The 22,046-nt window shown below is 34.6% G+C and overlaps 1 long non-coding RNA gene across 3 annotated transcripts in view; it reads left to right on the forward strand.

Annotated features, from left to right (window-relative positions):
- Positions 1-22,046, forward strand: part of LOC141410870 (uncharacterized) — a 47,687-nt gene that overhangs the window by 19,989 nt on the left and 5,652 nt on the right. For 2 of the 3 annotated variants that reach the window (XR_012435660.1, XR_012435659.1), the window contains 2 exons: positions 12,730-12,805; positions 20,222-20,274. This is a non-coding gene — a long non-coding RNA (uncharacterized lncRNA). Of the gene's footprint in view, positions 1-10,723; positions 10,851-12,729; positions 12,806-20,221; positions 20,275-22,046 lie in introns of all 3 variants that reach the window. The other variant, XR_012435661.1, reaches the window with a different exon arrangement.

A 22,046-nucleotide genomic window follows, 5' to 3' on the forward strand; every position in this document is an offset into this window, starting at 1 on the left:
AACCACAAAGATGTGCAGACTCTGAATAGAGGGGAAGAATTATGCAGTGAGTGATCTCCAGTAACAGGGGTGAAGGGCAGTATGTTGACAGAGCAGATGAGTTGGAGTATTTGTTGAAGGAACATGAGTTTATTTCTACTGTTAAATTTTTTTATCTCTTGTAAATGGAAGGAAGTCAGCTTGATGTAAGATGAGAGGAGATAACAGAAACTTGATAAAAGAAATTAGACATCCTAGAGATTTTAAAGACTTCATTTTCTAGAGGAAAAATTGTGGACTGTAAAACGGAAGAAAATGTATCACTTGATATACACACAAACACATGAATTGTACCTTAATTCGTGTAATAGGAAGAGAGCATAGCTGTTTTATATTTTCATCAACTTCATTCTCCTTGTGTATAATCATTGAATAGAAAAGGATCTGGATTGAACCATTAGAATTAGATATAAGACAAGGATAACAAATTGGACAAGATTGGATGAGAGAATAAAGTAACACTGTTTTTATGTTGGGTAAAAAAATGAAGAAAGTTATAAGCATGGTAAAGCTTAAACAGTGGTAGTGGCAATAAATAGCCCAATGTGTTGGAATAATGTCTGGACTGAGATTACTAAGAAAAGTAATTGTGGAAAATGCAAGAATGTTGCATTTAACTATTTTAAATTTGGTTTTGGAAGTGATACAATTATTTATAACAAAATACACATACATTTTTACAAACATATATAACATACACTATTGTGTCAGCAGGATAAGGCAAATAAATACGATAAGATATGGATGACTGGGGTTGTTTTGAACTTTGTAAGAAGTATTAAGGGTCCCTGGCAGTCTCTTGCAGTTTGAATGGACATCTAGCTCATCATGTCTCTTGGAGGTCTTGTGGTTGGTGAAGTAGGGAGAGCCCACACCTATCATTTATATGATAGGACTTCAGGGAAGCATTACTCAAAATTGAGGCAGAATTCTCATTGATAATGACTTTGATTCCATTTCTTATTTGTGGAACATCATCCATTTGGACTGAAGAAAAGTATTGCTACCATTTACAATGAAAATAGTCATTTTTTTAGGAGATTGGAAGCAACTAGTTTATTCATTGGCTTGTTGCTCTTTCTTTGTTTTCACACCAGTATATTAATGTTGTCATGACAGTCAACCCCCAAGTATAAACTATGTATACTCAAAATTATGTTAATAATTGAAAAATAAATATATAGTAAAGGGAATGAGTTATTAACTGTCAGCTTGTCAGTTTGGATGCCTACGAATATTACCATAGACTAAATATTTTCTAAACAAAAGAAGCGTATTTCCTTGTTTTGAAAGCTGGAAATGCAAGGTCACAGTGCCAGCAAGTTCAGATGCTGGTAACAGTCTTCATTCAGATTACAGACTTGAGACTTCTCAATCTATATTTACATGAGGGAATGCCTTCTAAAGACTACTTCCTAAAACCTTCAATTTGTCAGTTAAAATTTCAATATCTGAATTTTAGGGGAACTCAAATGTTCAGTGCTTCGAAGTTACCATGATTGACAGTTTAAAGATACAATTGCACTCTGAATTATTTCAGGAGGAAAGGTGGGAGAAAAAATATAACACACCTGTTCTAAGTAAGTTAGTGAAGATTATAGTGTCCATAAGTTGCATAGTAGAGTAAATTACAGAATACAAGTGTCACTAATTGCATTATCAACTTGAGTAAATGTCACACATGTTCATACAGTGAAGTGTACAAGTTCTAAACCACTGTTCGGTGAGTTATTACAAAGTGAATTGGAAAATTACCACACAGATGAGAAGTAATGAATGCAATGATAAAAGAAGTATTTCATATAAATCCTGTAATGAAGAAACGGGTTTCCCCAGTGAAATTTGCAAAGATTGGAAAATGATGAAGAGAAAATTGGGGATAGTAGATAAATCATACACTTGAGTTAGGGATGACTTTTGTTTAACTTGATGCTAGTCATCACCAGTAAACCAGTATACATCCACAAGTCTGAGACTCAGCACTCTGATTTCTCTTTGTGTGTGTACACAAATGTCACATCTGTTCATGTGTGATAATGGGATACATTATCATACGTACATGGAAAATTTAACAGTTCTGTATTAAGCTATATAGACAATGTAGATTTTTGCATATTATAAGATATAAATAGTATATTTAGGGTGAATTTTGTGCTTTGCTTGTTCAACTAATATTTGATGAATTATGGTTTTTCTTGTTTAGAAATAGTTTAATTTTCTTTTATTTCCAAGGAATGTGCTATTGCATTTATTTGTTAAATACTTCTTTTTATCCACCCTAATTTATTGCTATCTTTTCCGTAATTAATCCTTTTCTTTGGTTTAGGCTAATTCCTCCTATTTAGGTTCATTTATATTTATTTGCCTTCTTCTTGTTGTTTATGTGAATTTTTTCTAAGTCTAATTTTATTGTTTAAATTTAAATACATTATTTATACACTTATTTTCAACAGAATTTTGCGTCTTATTTTATATTAATTTTAATGCACAAATGATTTAAAATCAATTTTCTATTTTATTTACTTGCTATTTTGTTGTTGTTGTTTTTGAGATAGGGTATCACTCTGTAGCCTAGACCATTCTCAAGTTTGTGACCTTACTATCTCAGACTTCTGAATACTGGGATTACATCTGTACTAAACCATACCCAGCTTCAGTTTTCTATTTTAATTCTACATTAATCCTATTTTAATTTAAAAGTTATAGCACTATTTTTTTAAATTTCTTTTGGGGGAGGCTTGGGAGGCTATTTTCTGTACTGCTTTTAACTGCCAAATATCATATTGTATTTTTTGTGAACAAATATACCTGAAAGTTTTGCAAATATTTCTTGCATAAGTAAAAGCATAGATATTTACAGCAATTAAAATTTAATGAATTTGAGTTTTATGTTTAGACTCCATACTTTACTTGTTATTTAGATTTATTTCTAAATAACTGATTCACTTTTTGTCTATTTTCATGTACAAAGAAATGGATCTTGAAATTTCCAATCTCATTGAGAAAATGTGTTTTTCTCACTATAGATTTAATATGCAACACATTAAAATGCTTATATTGATGAATTATAGTTGAAATACATCAACTACATACTGTATATTTTTGAAGTGTTAAGGATTGAACCTATGGTCTTGTGTATGCAAGAAAAGTGGTCTTAGCAATATTGTGTTTGGAGATACTTTGTTCTGTTAATAAAATATAGTCTTTAATGTCCTTTAACCAATAAAATTTACTAATAATTTCTAAACCAAATATTGTGCCTAGCTACATTACTGATTGAATAGAAGTGATAAGGAATTATATCATTATAGTAGAATGCCTAGGTGAAATTGTTCATTCCTTAGTATATTTATTTTTGAATATTCTCCATTCTGATCACTTTTATAATATCCCAGAAGAATGGTCATAATGTGTAATGATTTTTCATCAACAATATAATTATTTTTGCCAATTTAATGATGAGTCACTTAAGTTTACTAATATTATTAAGATGATTGTTGTGCCCTGGGTGCTGAAAAACCACAATTCAGCTTGATAATTTACAAGCCAATGTGAGTTCATAGGACTGAGAATTTAATCATGTTATGATTTATAACAGTGCAAAGAAAAAAATGGCAAAAGGAATATACACAGGACTGAAGTCTAGAGGAAAGCAAGTCCAAGATTTTATTACTCTTCCACTGCAGTCATACAAGACATACTTAATCCTCACACAAAGGTTGTGACAGCATGTGCTGTAAAAACATGGTGTTCATGGTTTTTATTGAGGGCTAGTCATGCAAATACACTCTGCCTATTTCATACAAAATACCAGTGTTTCAAAAAAAACTGGAGGTTTATTGAAAGAAACACACTTTTATGAGAATTTTAGGCAGAGTTAGGTACTTTTAACAATTCTGGAGATGGTAGGAACCCTCCCAAAATACATGTTCCCTGATACTATTCAAAGATCAATATTACCTGCAGGTCTTTTAAAGACAGAAATCTCAGGCTTGCTATGTTTACCTCTGTTTCTACACAGTTCACAACTTTGTCACTTGATTAAGATATCGTTAAAGAAAATTGTCATTATAAGAGTGAGTGAGACCAACTTGCCATATAGATAGATATCAGTTATGCTTTTTAGAATTTCTGAATTTAAGCAGTTAAAAGAAATCCTATTAAATGAACAGTATAATATAGAAATCCAGATGGTCTTCCCCCTTCATTTCTTGATTAATAATTTTTACCTGCCCTGAGGCATCAATTGAGACTCGGCACAAATCTGACCAGTAAGTTGAAGAAGGCCTAAGGACTTGCAGGGCTAAGGCAGAACCATGGGAGTTAAAATCAAAAACATGGATGTATATTCTCTTAAAACAAAGAATTATCAGCCATCCTATGTAGTCAACCATAGGCTCCCAGCTCCTCAACCTTAGAATTCTTAGTCTACTTTTTAACCAAAATTCCTTTCAGCCTTTGCTTTTATAAAGATTTCCTAAAGGAAAATAGTTTTTCTTGTTCATGGTGACATTCATGCACTTCCAAGTGTGAATGATTTATGGAGGTATCTTGGGTTTTAAAATGAAGAGTTGAGCATACACACAGGTACCTCACATTTAAGACTTCCAGATGTGATCCCTTAGCCAACAACTTCAATTTAAAGTGCTCATAACTTACACGAAGCCAGCAGAGGAAATTCTTCAGATACACAGGTTTTCATGAACAGTTCTGAAAGGCAAAGATCATTAATGCCTTTGTTCTTTTTCAGTTTTTCTCAGATTTTATTTTATTTCCCATTGTTGTAAAAAATGTCCCATCGAGCAATCAGAAGATAAAATTTTACCCAGGTTTTGGGGAGATGCAAAATGTATAAAACCACTTTCATACAAAACAACTAAAAGACACTTTAACAAAAAGAAACAACATATTCAAGAATTAGTTAAGATGAAATTCTGAGTTTTGAAAAAAAATTGAGAATGAGTTTATATAACATCCCACCCATTTTCCAGATTTGGAATACAAAATGATTGGGCTTGGTGGCTTCCAAAATGAGTGTAGGCATATATTCTTAATCTCTTGTATGTAGTAATTTTTAACTTTATTGGAAACTATTGGAGAGTAAGTATTCTGAATTAAGTGACATCCATCTGATGTGAGTTGATTTTTGGTATAACAGGCTGTTGACATTGTATTTGTTTATATATGCTTCTTCTTGTATACTTTGACAGGAAATATCTATGAAAATCCAGAGTGTGTCACCAGATCTAATGACTTTTTGAAACTCAACCTCAAAATGCTTTTTTTTCAGACCATGTTAGGCATAAATTTAGCTTTGATAAGTCAGGCTTAGAGAATATTTGACTCACAGGATCCTCCTAAGTCTTAATATTTCTCTTATTTCAGTTGGTTTTTCAGTGTGATAATAAGTTCTGTCCACAGTATGGACTGATATTAACTATTGACCCCAATGTCTCCATTCCATTTTAATAACTTAGCACACACTCTCACATGACCTATAGTGTTATAGTGATCATGCTAAGCCCAACTTTGGCCACATATTCATGGATAAGGGTCACATAGATTTCCTAAAATGCCTGTATGGTATAATGCTTTTATCTCTGATGTCTCTTCCTGCAAAGTCTAGCTCTTTCAACTATCTTTATCTCTGAACCCTATTTCCTCAGTTCAACAGAGTTTCCATGTTCTTCTTACACTGTAGCTCATTTTTTATGGTTGTGAAATCATCTGCATGAAAAAAGATGTGGCATTCATGTGGCTTACTTTTGAATTTTTATTCTCATAGGACTTGGACTGTCTAGTGTCCAGTTCTTGAAAACAGTTTATTCATTAGTTTTCATCTACATAAAGAACCGATTGATGCAGGCTACTTAAGAAGTAAAGAGGTTTATATTTGGTTTACAGACTAGGGGGCTGGATATCCAGACATCATACTGTAGGTTCCTAAAAGCCATCAATGACTTGGCTGTCTCACTGCAAGGCATGGAGACCCTGGTGGGAACATGTGTGGGAGCAAGCAAGGATCATGTCTCAAACCAAGATTAGCAGCTAGGGTCTTACAATCTGTTCAACCTAAGAGCTTTCCACTATGCCCCATGTCTTTCAGATTCCATAGTGATGTTCTAGTGATGCTAACCTGAAGGAACAATTCTGCAATTACAGGTTACAGTGGACCTGGGGGACACTCAAACCATACCCAACCCAAATAAATTGAATTCATATATTTTTCTTAGTTTTATTTTACTGAGTAGGAGTGATAGTCTGGTATCAGTTATTTCTATCATAGCCAGAAGAAAAGTGCTTAGTGTGTTTTAAAGTCACTTTTAAATGCGGCTTAAAATAAGGAACAGAGAACTCAATTTGTATGCATTCTAACTAGTACCTACTACACAGGCAGTAAAAATGAATTTTCTCTTAGCACTATATATTTACTACTTCACTCAAATTTGCCATGAATCTCATACATGAATAAAAAAAGAAGAAAACTGATTTACATTTTTTAGTATTATACTATTTTTTCAGATACCTATTTCAGAGACAATGTGTAATCAAAAATTCATTGATAAAAATTAAGGATATCATATATTCTTTTTAGTTCAGGGTGTTGTACTTTATCCTCACAGGCCAAACAAAAGTATACCATAATCCTCATATTGGAAGATTATATTGCCCATTATTGAAATGAATTTATAAGTAAAATATGTACTTAAAATTGCAGCTTATTACTTGGTAAGTAAGGTAATTTTAACAGTGATCCCTGAAGCTTGCTTTCTTGGTCTCTATGAATAACCAGCTTCTCTGCAATCCTTAATGCTCACATTATAAGGCAATTTTCCTTCTACAAAATATACATGTAGTTTGTTTCAATTACAACAGCATAATCATTTAGTCATAGCTTTTTCTGATAATTTTCCCAGTTATGTCTTCTTTCAATTTGTATTATTTTCTTTTGTCAAAGTGTAGCATCCAGAATCTCATAAATACTTGTTAATATTCTTAATTATGCTTTATAGTGTGGCCCATGACCTTAACTAGAACGTTATTGGAAGGGACTATACTCTACTGATAATCTCTAAGTATCTAAATCTGATTTACTAAATCCAAGCGTTAAAAATATTTTCTTTATACCTCATATTCATGAAGTACATGGAAAAAAATCCCAGAACTAAATGAACAGGGTAGTCACTAGCTTGACTAATCACAATAAATTAACATTGAATGTATATTTTGTTATCATATACTTTAGGCCAAATATCCATTATAAAAATATTGAATTATGTCATAAATCCTGTTTATTTTCATTTGAAAATGGCACAGTGCAAAAAAGTGCTTCTAAGAGACCAAGGGAGGAAGAAAAATGGGCATAATGATAGATAATGAATAATAATGAAATACAATACATCTGTATAGGAACAAGACACAATGAAACCACTGAAAACCATTGAATAGCACAAGATGTGGGGGAAAGAATGAGGAACAGTAACAGAGGGGAACAGACTGACTTAAGTAGAATATATTTGTGAGTAAAATACCAACGCAAAATTTCCACTGAGCAATGAACACACACCTAAAGAATGAAGGATAAGAATATAAAACAGGTTGTGTTAAGTGAAGGGCACTAGTGGGAACGGGAAGGTAAAAGATGAAAGTGAAGAAGGTGAATATGGTTGATGTACCTTCTATACATGCATTATTATAGAACATTGAAATGTGCTGAAGACACCATAGGAAGGTGAATGGGGTAGGAGGGAAAATAATGGAGTTGATGAACAAATTAGGGGCATAATACATGTATATATGGAAATGTCACAACATACCTCTCTGTATAACTGTCATAAACTAACAAAAATGTTCTTTTTTAATATATAAGGAACAGGAAAGTAAAACAGGTCCTGTCTGGGGTCGGGGGCGAAGTGGAAATGGGGAGGACATGAAGAAAGTGTTAAAGAGAACAAGCAAAGTCAAAGTATTTGGTATTCATGCATATAAATACAACCATAAAACCTGTTGAAATTATTCTAAGAAGGTAAAGGAGAAAGAAGGAAGGGATGAAAAAGTTCTTACCATCCCTGGCTGTAAAGGAAATGCAAATGAAAACCACACTAAGATTCCACCTTACTCCTGTTAGAATAGCTATCATCAAAAAAACCACCAACAAATGTTGGTGAGGCTGAGGGGAAAAAGGAACTCTCATACACTGCTGGTGGAAATGTAAGCTGGTACAACCACTTTGGAAAACAGTATGGAGGCTTCTTAAAAAACCAAACATAGATCTACCATATGTTCCAGCAATACCATTCCTGGGGATATGCCTGAAGGAATGTGACTCAGGTTATTACAAAGCTACTTGTGTGCTCATGTTTATTGCAGCACCTTTACAGTAGCCAAATTACGGAAACAGCCAAGATGACCTACTACCGATAAATGGATTCAGAAAATGTGCTATTTATACAAAATGGAATTTTATTCAGCCACAAAGAAGAATGAAATTTTCTCATTCACAAGTAATTGGATGGAACTGGAGAACATCACCTTAAGCAAAGTTAGCCAGGCTCAGAAGGCCAAAAATCATATATAACTCCCTTATATGCAGATTAAAGCACTAACACAAAGTGGTAATATTATTGGACATGGGTCACACACTAAGGGGAGAATGCTTATGAGAGAAATAGGGGAAGGGAAAGAAGCCTGAAATTTGAATGTGGTTGATGTACTCACTGTATACTAATATACTAATCTTAAACTGGCAGAGGTCACTGTGGAAAGGTGACCAAGAAGTAGTGAAGAGGTCTGGTAGAGATGAACCAATGTGGGTTGTAATACATTTGTGCATGGAAGCAACACTAGGACTCTCTCTGTATAGTTATCTTTATCTCAAACTAGCAAAAATGCTATGTCTTTCTTATTGTCACTTATGTTTTCTCTTCAACAAACGTGGAGAACAAGAGGAGAGAACAGGTTCTGCCTGTAAGTGAGAGGGGGTGGGGGATGGATGGGGAGCAGGGGGCTGGTGGAAGAGGTGGCCCAAACAATGTATACACATATGAATAAATGTGAAAACAAATAAAGTGAAGGAAGGGATGAATCTGAGATATAGTGTAAGCACTTTTATTAACAATACAATGTAGTCCCTGTAAAACTGCAATATGCTAACAATAAAAAAAAAACCATGTTCTTAAGAACAAAAAAAAAAGTTCTTAAGATAGGTAGTTTGGTATATTTTCCTTTATGTCAACAGACAATACTATTCAAGGTGGGTGATGGCAGGCAGGCACTGAACTTTGGAGGTAAAAGGCAGAATCATATTTAAGAAATGAAACAGAATTTGGAGAGTAGAATAGAGAAGAGAGAAAGATAGCTCAAGAGAGTAATATCCATAAAAACACATACACTGAACATTGGATTACCTAATTCCATAAAAAAAATCATTGGACATAAAAGATTAGATAAACCCTGATTAAATAACTGTTAATGATTTCAATACACTAGTCTCCTTTATACATAGGTCATCCAGACCAAAAAATAAAAAAAATCAGAGTCAAATTACAGTATAGAAAAAGTAATGTTAACATATCTACAGAATATCTCACCCAACATAAGCTCAACACACATTCTTCTCAACAGCCCATGGAACTTTCTCCAGAACAGATCAAGTTTTATGACATAAAACAAGTCTCAACAAATGCAGGAAAATATAAATAAGTTCTTTAATTTTACTATATTATAATGGAATAAAACTGGAGACTAACAGCAAAAGAAAGTATACAAAATATATGCACACAAAGAAATTTTCTATAGTAAACATCAAAGAAATCAGGGAAATTTAAAAAAATTCTAGAATCAAATGGAAATGAAAATGCAATATAATAGAACCCATGAGACACATTGAAAACAGTTCTAAGAAAGAAGTGAATAGGTATAAATGCCTAAATAAAAAAAATTAAAGGGATCTCAAATAAACTGTTACACCTTGAAGTATTAGATAAATAGAAAACAAAAGATGTTCTTGAAGACATGGGGCAAAAAAGAGCATATATATGTTGTTGGTGGAAAGTTTGTTCAACCACTGTAGAAACCAGTATGGATTTTCCTCAAAAGAAACAAAAACAGAACTACAATATGATCCAGCTACCGTATTACTGTATATATCCTAAGCAATCAAAACCAGCATACATAAAAAGATACCTGTATACCCATGTTTGTTGTAACACTATTCACAATATCCAAGTCATGCATCAACCTAGGTAGCCATCGATGGATGAATGGATGAAGAAATTGTGAGATATGTATCACATATCACACAGAGACACACACACAATGGAGAATTATTCACACATTATTAAGAATGAAATCTTATAATATGTATGAAAATGGATAGAATTGAATATAATAATGCTAAGCAAAATAAAGACCCAAAGCAAACTATCTGCTGTTTTCTCTCATATGTGGAATCTAAAAAACATAGGCAAGTAGAATGAGGATTATTTGGGAAGAAGGGAATCAGTGGTAGGGATGGAGGGAGACAAGTGTGGGTAATGGACACATGAATAAATCAAATTTCATTGTATATGTGTAGCAAATTTTTACAATGCACTTCATTGTTTTGTACAATTAATATGTGCTTATAAATTTTTTAAATAAAACAAATTAGAAATTTCCTCTTTGTGTTTCTCTATGGTTCAAGATGGAAGCTAATGTTAAATGTCTGAAGTAAGAGTGTTTCACATGTGCATGGACACAAAATAAAATCACTTACGGCTGCAAGATAGAAAATGTGGCCACAGATTTTCTACAGACTGTGACATTGTAAGGTACAATTCTACTCTTTGTGGCTTCTGTTACAGAGATCAGATTTCTTTGTCATTAGTTTTAATCATTTAAAATGAATTTGCAATGGTTCTTAGCCTGTGTGTCCAAATTAATCCTACAGATTTATTGCCCTTTATTAAAATTTGCATGATTGTCACAATATCAGTGGATTATAGTACATTGAGATGTAAGGGATTTTTACAATTATTCTGAAGCATCAGATAAGATAACTAAGTGTTCATATAGTCCTGGTAATGCTAAATGACAGCACTCTCTTCCTCAAATTTCAATGTTTTCACAGTAATAATTTTTATAATATATGTCATCTTTTGGAAGCTAGGAATAAGCTTCAGTTCTTCACTGCTATACTAGCTCATTCCCATTTTCCTCACCATAGGTCCTAACTGAAAGAAAACTAGTTACAAATGCCACAAGACAGACAAGCAAATTAGCCATAATAAACTGTCATAGCTCTAAATATGTAATTATCACCACTGCTCATCCATCATTGGACAGATCAAGTCATAATTCAGGAAGGAAATATACTCTGTTCACTGGGGGTAGATATATAACTCAACAGATGGAAAGCTCCATTTTTCTGTAGAAAGATGAATGAATAATTGGGAGTTGTTTTACCATTAGCATCTATTTCCATACAGTCATTCATATGCTTTGCAAATGTAAGGAGAAGCTCTTTATTTCAGAGAAAAGCATGATTTAATAAAATTTTTCTAAATTATATAATTTCAATATTTATTTCAATTCATTAAATTTGTGTCTGAAATTATTGATTGCATGAATCAATAAATTATGCCATGAAAAGATATACATATATATTAGAAATTTTATGTACATACATAGAACAATGAAGTTATATATGTTCATTCTACCTCACTCGTTGACCTAAGCACACATATACATAATAGAGTCAATCAACCACATCATTGGTTGTACATGATAATTGTAGCTGTGGGTAGGTATATTTCTCAGTAAAACAAACTTTGAAAGCCATTATTTGCTAGTATGTGTTAAGAACTATTACTTGATAAGTATGTCTACTACGAATGGAAACATTAACTAGTGGTACATTCAGTATCTAAGAAAATATAGAATATCTTATATAGAACAGAAATTGAAAAATTAAGTTCATTTATATTTCAGATTCTTTACAAAATTAGAATAATTATATATGTTTCCTGGGGTTCTGCATTTAAAACATTTGGAGAATTATATGGAAATAACATTAAGTACAATGGCATTTTATCTATGAAAAATACATTACAAATTTTAATAGAAAACATCAACATTTTCTACATTGCATAATATTTATGAGTAGTAAAGGTATTTCTCTTCAGGTTTTCATTCTTCTTAAGAACAAATTGGACAATGTTAAGAGTTTTTCTAGGTTAGGGAGAGTGGAACATGTCCTTTTTTTAAATTTTATTATTCATATGTGCATACAAGGCTTGGGTCATTTCTTCCCCCTGCCCCCACCCCCTCCCTTACCACCCACTCCGCCCCCTCCCTCTCCCCCCCACCCCCTCAACACCCAGCAGAAACTATTTTGCCCTTATTTCTAATTTTGTTGTAGAGAGAGTATAAGCAATAATAGGAAGGAACAAGGGTTTTTGCTGGTTGAGATAAGGATAGCTATAGAGGGAGCTGACTCACATTAATTTCCTGTGCTTGTGTGTTACCTTCTAGGTTAATTCTTTTTGATCTCACCTTTTCTCTAGTTCCTGATCCCCTTTTCCTATTGGCCTCAGTGGTTTTTAAGGTATCTGCTTTAGTTTCTCTGCGTTAAGGGCAACAAATGCTAGCTAATTTTTTAGGTGTCTTATGTATCCTCACCCCTCCCTTGTGTGCTCTCGCTTTTATCAGGAACATGTCCTTAATACCACCTACTGAGGAGGCAGAGATGGGAAGGAGCACAATTTGAGACCACCTGGGCAAAAAGGTTAGTGGGACCCCCATCTCTGTAAACAAACCTGGTATGTTGGATCATGTCAATAATTTCCTTTAATGGGATGCATAGGAAGGAGGATAATTGTCTGAGGCTAGACAAGTACAACCATGATTTCCTATCTGAAAAATGAGCTAAACAGCAAAAAAGCCTGGAGCCCTGGCTGAAGTGATAGACGACATACCTAGCAAGCCCAAGACCCTGAATCTAAACTAGAATCCCTATGTAAGCAGTAAAAGAAGAGGTTCTATAGGCCTTTCCAAGCATTTTGGCAAGAGATACGGGGTATTTGAAAGAAAATTTTTGGCTTTCTAATAAGAAAATAAGCTTGACAAATGGAAACAATGTATATGACTTTTTTGACTATATAGAATAAACAAAGAGAAAATTCAATGATAAATGAGTTTTCTATAAAAAGTATAGAGAGTGGAGAAAAAATGGCACAAAAGCAGACAAGACATGAAGTATAAGAAAAGGCTTTGTGGAAAACAAAATCTTGCATTTCTGCAAAGTAGCATGAGGACAAAAAGTTAATTTGGTTAGAATTAAGTAAATTATCATTTATCACAGAAACTCAGTTCAGCCTTATTTATTTATTTATTTATTGTTTTATTATTCATATGTGCATACAAGGCTTGGGTCATTGCTTTCCCCGCCTCCACCCATTCCGACCCCTCCCTCTCCTCCCCACCCCCTCAACACCCAGCAGAAACTATTTTGCCCTTATCTCTAATTTTGTTGAAGAGAGAGTATAAGCAATAATAGGAAAGACCAAGGGTTTTGCTGGTGAGGTAAGGATAGCTATACAGGGAGTTGACTCATATTAATTTCCTGAGCGTGTGTGTTACATTCTAGGTTAATTCTTTTTGATTTAACCTTTTCTCTATTTCCTAGTCCCCTTTTCCTATTGGCCTCAGTTGCTTTTAAGGTATCTGCTTTAGTTTCTCTGCATTAAGGGCAACAAATGCTAGCTAATTTTTTAGGTGTCTTACCTATCCTCACCCCTCCAATGTGTGCTCTTGCTTTTATCATGTGCTCAAAGTCCAATTCCCTTGTTGTGTTTGCCCTTGATCTAATGTCCACATATGAGGGAGAACATACGACTTTTGGTCTTTTGGGCCAGGCTAATCTCACTCAGAATAATGCTCTCCAATTCCATCCATTTACCAGCAAATGATAACATTTCATTCTTCTTCATGGCTGCATAAAATTCCATTGTGTATAGATACCACATTTTCTTAATCCATTCATCAGTGGTGGGGCATCTTGGCTGTTTCCATAACTTGGCTATTGTGAATAGTGCCGCAATAAACATGGGTGTGCAGGTGCCTCTGTCACAGTCTTTTGGGTATATCCCCAAGAGTGGTATTGCTGGATCAAATGGTAAATCAATGTCTAGCTTTTTAAGTAGCCTCCAAATTTTTTTCCAGAGTGATTGTACTAGTTTACATTCCCACCAACAGTGTAAGAGGGTTACTTTTTCCCGCATCCTCGCCAACACCTGTTGGTGGTGGTGTTGCTGATGATGGCTATTCTAACAGGGGTGAGGTGGAATCTTTGCGTGGTTTTAATTTGCATTTCCTCTATTGCTAGAGATGGTGAGCATTTTTTCATGTGTTTTTTGGCCATTTGAATTTCTTCTATTGAGAAAGTTCTGTTTAGTTCACTTGCCCATTTCTTTATTGGTTCATTAGTTTTGGGAGAATTTAGTTCTTTAAGTTCCCTGTATATTCTGGTTATCAGTCCTTTGTCTGATGTGTAACTGGCAAATATTTTCTCCCACTCTGTGGGTGTTCTCTTCAGTTTAGAGACCATTTCTTTTGATGAACAGAAGCTTTTTAGTTTTATGAGGTCCCATTTATCTATGCTATCTCTTAGTTGCTGTGCTGCTGGGGTTTCGTTGAGAAAGTTCTTGCCTATACCTACTAACTTCAGAGTATTTCCTACTCTTTCCTGTATCAACTTTAGAGTTTAGGGTTTGATATTAAGATCCTTGATCCATTTTGAGTTAATCTTGGTATAGGGTGATATACATGGATCTAATTTCAGTTTTTTGCAGACTGCTAACCAGTTTTCCCAGCAGTTTTGTTGAAGAGGCTGCTATTTCTCCATCGCATATTTTTAGCTCCTTTGTCAAAGACAAGTTGGTTATAGTTGTGTGACTTCATATCTGAGTCCTCTATTCTGTTCCACTGGTCTTCATGTCTGTTTTTGTGCCAGTACCATGCTGTTTTTATTGTTATTGCTTTGTAATATAGTTTGAAGTCAGGTATTGTGATACCTCCTGCATTGTTCTTTTCACTGAGTATTGCCTTGGCTATTCGTGGCCTCTTGTGTTTCCATATAAATTTCACGGTAGATTTTTCAATCTCTTTAATGAATGTCATTGGAATTTTGATGGGAATTGCATTAAACATGTAGATTACTTTTGGGAGTATCAACATTTTTACTATATTGATTCTACCAATCCATGAGCATGGGAGATCTCTCCACTTCCTATAGTCTTCCTCAATCTCTTTCTTCAGAAGTGTATAGTTTTCCTTATAGAGGTCTTTCACATCTTTTGTTAGGTTTACACCTAGGTATTTGAATTTTTTGAGGCTATTGTAAATGGAATTGTTTTCATACATTCTTTTTCAGTTAGATCATTGTTAGTGTATAGAAATGCTAATGATTTTTCTATGTTGATTTTATATCCTGCTACCTTGCTATAGCTATTGATGATGTCTAGAAGCTTCTGAGTAGAGTTTTTTGGGTCTTTAAGGTATAGGATCATGTCGTCTGCAAATAGGGATATTTTGACAGTTTCTTTACCTATTTGTATTCCTTTTATTCCTTCTTCTTGTCTAATTGCTCTGGCTAGGAATTCCAGTACTATGTTGAATAGGAGTGGAGATAGTGGGCATCCTTGTCTGGTTCCTGATTTTAGAGGGAATGGTTTCAGTTTTTCTCCAATAAGTATAATGCTGGCTGTATGCTTGTCATATATAGCTTTGATAATGTTGAGGTACTTTCCTTCTGTTCCTAGTTTTCTTAGAGCTTTTATCATGAAATGGTGTTGGATCTTATCAAAGGCTTTTTCTGCATCTGTTGAGATGATCAAGTGGTTTTTGTCTTTGCTTCTGTTAATGTGGTTTATTATGTTTATTAATTTTCATATGTTGAACCACCCCTGCATTCCTGAGATGAAGCCAACTTGGTCGTGGTGAATAATCTTTTTGATGTGTTGTTGAATTCGGTTTGCCATTATTTTGTTGAGGATTTTTGCATCAATGTTCATTAAGGACTTTGGACTATAGTTCTCCTTTTTGGAGGTATCTTTGCCTGGTTTTGGGATAAGTATAATACTGGCCTCAAAAAATGGTACTAAGCAGTTTTCCTTCCCTTTCTATTTCGTGGAATAGTTTAAGGAGAGTTGGTATCAGTTCTTCTTTAAAGGTCTGATAGAATTCAGCAGAGAATCCATCAGGTCCTGGACTTTTCTTTTTGGCGAGACTCTTGATTGCTGCTTCAATTTCATTTTGTGTTATAGATCTATTCTGGTGATTAATTTCCTCTTGGTTCAGTTTTGGATGATCATATGTATCTAGAAATCTGTCCATTTCTTTAAGATTTTCAAATTTATTTGAATATAGGTTCTCAAAGTAGTCTCTGATGGTTTCCTGGACTTCCATGGTGTTTGTTGTTATCTCCCCTTTTGCATTCCTGATTCTACTAATTTGGGTTTTTTTCTCTCCTCATTTTAGTCGGGTTTGCCAGGGATTTATCAATCTTGTTTATTTTTTCAAAGAACCAAGTTTTTGTTTCATTAATTCTTTGTATGTTTTTTTTGGTTTCTATTTCATTGATTTCAGCTCTGATTTTTATGATTTCTCTCCTTCTATTTGTTTTGGGATGTGCTTGTGCTTGTTTTTCTAGGAGTTTGAGATGTATCATTAGGTCAATTGATTTGGGATCTTTCAATCTTTTTAATATATGCACTCATGGCTATAAACTTTCCTCTCAGGACTGCCTTTGCTGTGCCCCATAGGTTCTGGTAGGCTGTGTTTTCATTTTCATTGACTTCCAGGAACTTTTTAATTTCCTCTTTTATTTCATCAATAATCCATTGTTCATTAAGTAATGAGTTATTTAGTTTCCAGCTGTTTGCATGTTTTTTGTCTTTACTTTTGTTGTTGAGTTCTATGTTTACTGCATTGTGATCAGATAGTATGCACAGTATAATTTCTACTTTCTTATATTTGCTGAGGCTTGCTTTGTGCCCTAGGATATGATCTATTTTGGAGAAGGTTCCATGGGCTGCTGAGAAGAATGTATATTGTGTAGAAGTTGGATGAAATGTTGTGTAGACATCAAGTGGGCCCACTTGATCTATTGTATATTTTAGATCTTGGATTTCTTTGTTGATTTTTTGTTTGGATGACCTATCTATTGATGATAATGGAGTGTTAAAGTCTCCCACAACCACTGTGTTGGACTTAATGTATGCTTTTAGGTCTTTCAGGGTATGTTTGATGAAATTGGGTGCGTTTATATTGGGTGCATACAGGTTGATGATTATTATTTCCTTTTGGTCTATTTCCCCTTTTATTAGTATGGAATGTCCTTCTTTATCTCGTTTTATCAATGCAGGTTTGAAGTCTACTTTGTTAGAGGTAAGTTTTGCTACTACTGCTTGTTTTGGGGGGCCATTGGTTTGGTAAATCTTCCAGCATTTCATCCTAAGCCTATGCTTATTTCTGTCAGTGAGATGGGTCTCCTGTAAGAAACAAGTTGTCGGATCTTCCTTTTTAATCCATTTTGTCAAGCAATGCCTTTTGTTGGGTGAATTAATTCCATTAACATTAAGTGTTAGTACTGATAGGTATGTGGTGATTCCTGTCATTTAGTTGTCTTAGTTGTTTGAAGGTTTGATTGTGTGTACCTAAGTTGAGGTTACTCTCTACTTTCTTGGTGGTTTGGTGCTGCCTGTCCTTTCAAGGGTAAGTTGGGTTTCACTTTCTGCGTGCAGTATCCCTTAAAGAATCTTTTGTAGTGGTGGCTTTGTGGTCTCATATTGTTTTAATTTCTGCTTATCTTGGAAGACTTTTATTGCTCCATATATTTTGAATGATAGTTTTGCTGGGTAGAGTATCCTGGGGTTGAAGTTATTTTCATTCAGTGCCCAGAAGATCTCACCCCATGCTCTTCTTGCTTTTAATGTTTTTGTTGAGGAATCTGCTGTGATTTTGATGGGTTTAGCTTTGTATGTTATTTGTTTTTTCTCTCTTACAGCCTTCAATATTCTTTCCCTAGTTTCTGAACTTGTTCTTTTAATGATAATATGTCATGGGGTAGTTCTATTTTGATCTGGTCTGTTTGGTGTCCTGTAGGCCTCTTGCATCTGTATGGGAATATCTTTCTCTAGATTTGGGAAATTTTCTGTTACTATTTTGTTGAATATATTACGCATTCCCTTCACTTGCACCTCTTCTCCTTCTTCTATGCCCATGAGTCTCAAGGTTGGTCTTTTGATGGAATTGGTGAGTTCTTTCATTTTCTTTTCACAGGTCTTGAGTTGTTTAATTAATAGTTCTTCGATTTCCCTTTAATTACCATTTCATCTTCAAGTTCTGAGATTCTGTCTTCTATTTGTTCTATTCTGCTGGATTGGCCTTCTATTTTGTTTTGCAGTTCTGTTTTGTTCTTTTTCTGAGATTTTCCATATCCTGGCAGTTTTCCTCTTTAATGTTGTCTATTTTTGTCCTGAGTTCATTTATCTGTTTATTAATCATGTTCTCTGTTTCACTTTGGTGTTTATACAGTGCTTCTATGGTTTCCTTTATTTCTTCTTTTGCTTTTTCAAATTCTCTATTTTTGTTGTCTTGGAATTTCCTGAGTGTCTCCTGTACATTTTGGTTGACCCTATCCAGTATCATCTCTATAAAATTCTCATTGAGTACCTGTAGTATGTCTTCTTTTAAATTATTCTTGTGGGCTTCATTGGGTTCTTTGGCATAGTTTATCTTCATTTTTTTGGAGTCTGGATCTGAGTATCTGTTTTCTTCATTTCCCTCTGGTTCCTGTACTAGTTATTTGCTGTGGGGAAACTGGTTTCTCTGTTTTTTCTGTCTTCCCATCATTGTCCTTTGTGTTGTTACTGTCTCTGTACTGTGTACAACTAAGTATTTTCTAGCTTGTTATAATAACAGTGGTAATATTTAGAATGGAAGGGGGAGAGGAGATGGAAAGCAAGAAGTTAAAGAAAGAGGGAAAAACAAATAAATAGACAAGTAGGAAAAACAAAACAAGGAATCAAACAAAAAAGTTTCAAAGATATATACAGGGAGTGTTGGTGTACTAATTGACAGTAAGCTGAACAGGCATTAGAGAGACAGAAAGAGAATTGAAAATAAAAAAATAAAAAGAATAAAGATAAGAATAAAAATAAAAGATAAGTAAATGAAAGAAATATATATATGTAAATAAAATAAAACAAAATGAAAAATAGAAAATAAAAAAAATACCTCCAAGTTCAAATGCAATGAAGTTTCTGTCTTAATAATTTGGGTGTCCTTCTCAGTCTCCAGTCCTGGAGATGGTGCCTCAGATGTTGTTCTGTAGTTGTCTCATCAAAAGGGACACATAAAGTATAACAAAACTGCTGACACACACACAAAAAAAACCTACAGCATGTCCCAAGTTCAAATGCAATACAGTTTCATTAAGTTTTTCAGCATGCAGGTGTAGTTTGGTCATTTTCTCATCAAAGATAGGGAGAGAGAAAAAAAAAAGAGTCTGGAGATAGTTCTGTGAATGATATCTGTGGCTCTTGCTTGCTTGCCCACTGCTGTCAGCCTGCTGTTGCTGGAGGCATTATTTATGCAGATCTCAGGGATGAGCTTAACACTCACCTGACCCTGTAGGCTTTGTTTACTCAGAGTTCTCCTGTGCACGAGCCTCTGCTACAAGCTTTCCCCTTTCCAAGCACATGCAGGAGGTGAAACTGCACCCGCTTTCTCAGGCTTGCATGTTTGTTTACAGCTCATGTGGGAAGTGGGTCTTCCCCCCTCTCCTGTGGAGTTTTCCTCCCACCGCCACTTTTACAAGTTTTTCCACTCCTGATTACTGGTGGTGCTTCTTCTCCTGCCAGCTGGCATGTTTGTTTACAGCTCACATGGGAAGTGGGTCTTTTCCCCTCTCCTGTGGAGTTTTCCTCCCTCCACCACTCTTATAAGCTTTCCCACCCCTGGTTGGTGGGTGCGTGTACCCGCACTCACCAGAGCCTCTCTGGCCTGGCCCAACCTGTTTATTTACAGTTCCAGGAAGGATTCCATTCCCCCCTCTTCTGCTCTCAGTGCACCCCACCCTCTTTCCCACATGTCTTTATTCTTCTTATTACTTATTACTCAGTTTCTCTTTTATCCCCAGGTGGAGGTTGGTCTGTCCAGGGGGCTATGCTGATCTGGCCCAGATTTGTCTGTGTGAGTACTGTGGTACTGCTAAGCTCACATTGTCCACGTCTTCCTAAGCCATCTGGGTGCAGGCAACTGGTGGCCTGGGGGCCCTCCTGGTTTCTCCATTTAACATGAAGTGGAGATTCTCTGTGCCAGCTGGATATGTGGAGGGGTCAAAGTTTTGCCTCTTCTCAGTGGCTTTCTGCTTCCTCCCTCTAGCCGCCATCTTGGAATCTCCAGTTCAGCCTTATTTAGATAATTATTCTGTTTTTGAATGCTACAAATCCTTGAAGTAACATAAAGTGCATTGATACCAGTGATACAAAAGTAAAACCAAAATATTGGGATGGGTGATGTCATAAAGAGTATTATTAGATCTGCCAAGTACTTATCCATCCACTCAAGAGAAGGATCAAAACAATAAATACCTAAAAGAAATTAATGAGAGTATCTGAGGAGAATCTTTGGAGAAAAGCAAGTGAGTGGCTGTGTGTGGAGCACAAAAACCTAGTGGTACAGTAGAGAAGCGATTGAAGAGTTCTGTCTCTGCTACCCATTTTTAATAGGATCACCTCAGGTTCACAGGTGATTTCTCCTTGCAAGAAAAAAGATAAGTTAGAGACTCTTTTCAGACTTCATTGCTTCCATAGACACATTAATCACACTGCAAGTTAAAATTTCAAAGGCCCTAACATCACTAAGTCCTAGAGACATCCACACTTCCATGTACAGTGCAGTAATCAAGATATGGAAACAACTTGTGAACATACATGAGTGGATGAATGGATAAGAACAGTGTGGTATGCACACTTGATGGAAAACCATTCAGGTATCAGAGAGACAAAAGTCTGTCACTGTAGCAACATGCTTGCTCCTGGCGGGTGTTGCATTATGTGGAATAAACCAGACAAAGAAAGACAAATACCATATAATTTCACTTGTCTGTGTCAAAAAATGCAGGGAGTAAAATAGTGGTTATCAGAGTTAGGATAGTGGAGTGGAAAGGAGATAGGAGAAGTGGATCAACAGATGCAAATTCATAGCTAGAAAGAAGAGGTTCTGGTGTTCTGTTGCCTGAAGGGTGTCTATAATTAATAACAATTATATGATATTTCAAAATAACAAGAAGAGAAGATTTTGAATGCTTGACCATTGAAAAGATAAGTGCTTTAGGAACTGTCTGTGATAACTTTCCTGCTTTTATCACTATAGGATGTATATCTCCCAAATGATCATACCTTGTACAACACAAATAAGGACAACTATCATATGTACATTAAGAAATAGAAATAAAAACTAGAAACTTTGAATTTAACAAGTTATTGATACCTATTAGAATTAATAAGGACAGAAAAAATTGTAAGAATTCATTTCTTTTATTATCTCATGCATGCATTTTAAAATGGAAAAGGAAATGAAAATTTCAAAGGAATATCAGACATAAGACATTATATCACAGTGCATTGTCTATTGACATATCTGGCAATGTAATATGATTTTTTGTGAATAAAAAAGAATATTTGTCCTCTCATTCTTCAGATTTTTATTTTCCATAAAAAAAATTTAAAATTTATTTTCCATAAAAAAAAAATAAAAATAGATTTTTATTTTCCATAAAAAAAAAAATTTTCCATTCTTTATCATACCAATAATCAGATCTCCATCAATCCTTTCTTAGGATTAAGTTAGTTTCATTATGCATCCAGGTACAATGAAGTACTAACTGAATTTCCTCTTTACATTCATTACCAAAGAGGACCATATACTTAGCAATTATCCAACTCATGACTAATATCAGG

Source organism: Castor canadensis, chromosome 9, assembly GCF_047511655.1.
Source record: "Castor canadensis chromosome 9, mCasCan1.hap1v2, whole genome shotgun sequence".
NCBI lineage: Eukaryota > Metazoa > Chordata > Mammalia > Rodentia > Castoridae > Castor > Castor canadensis.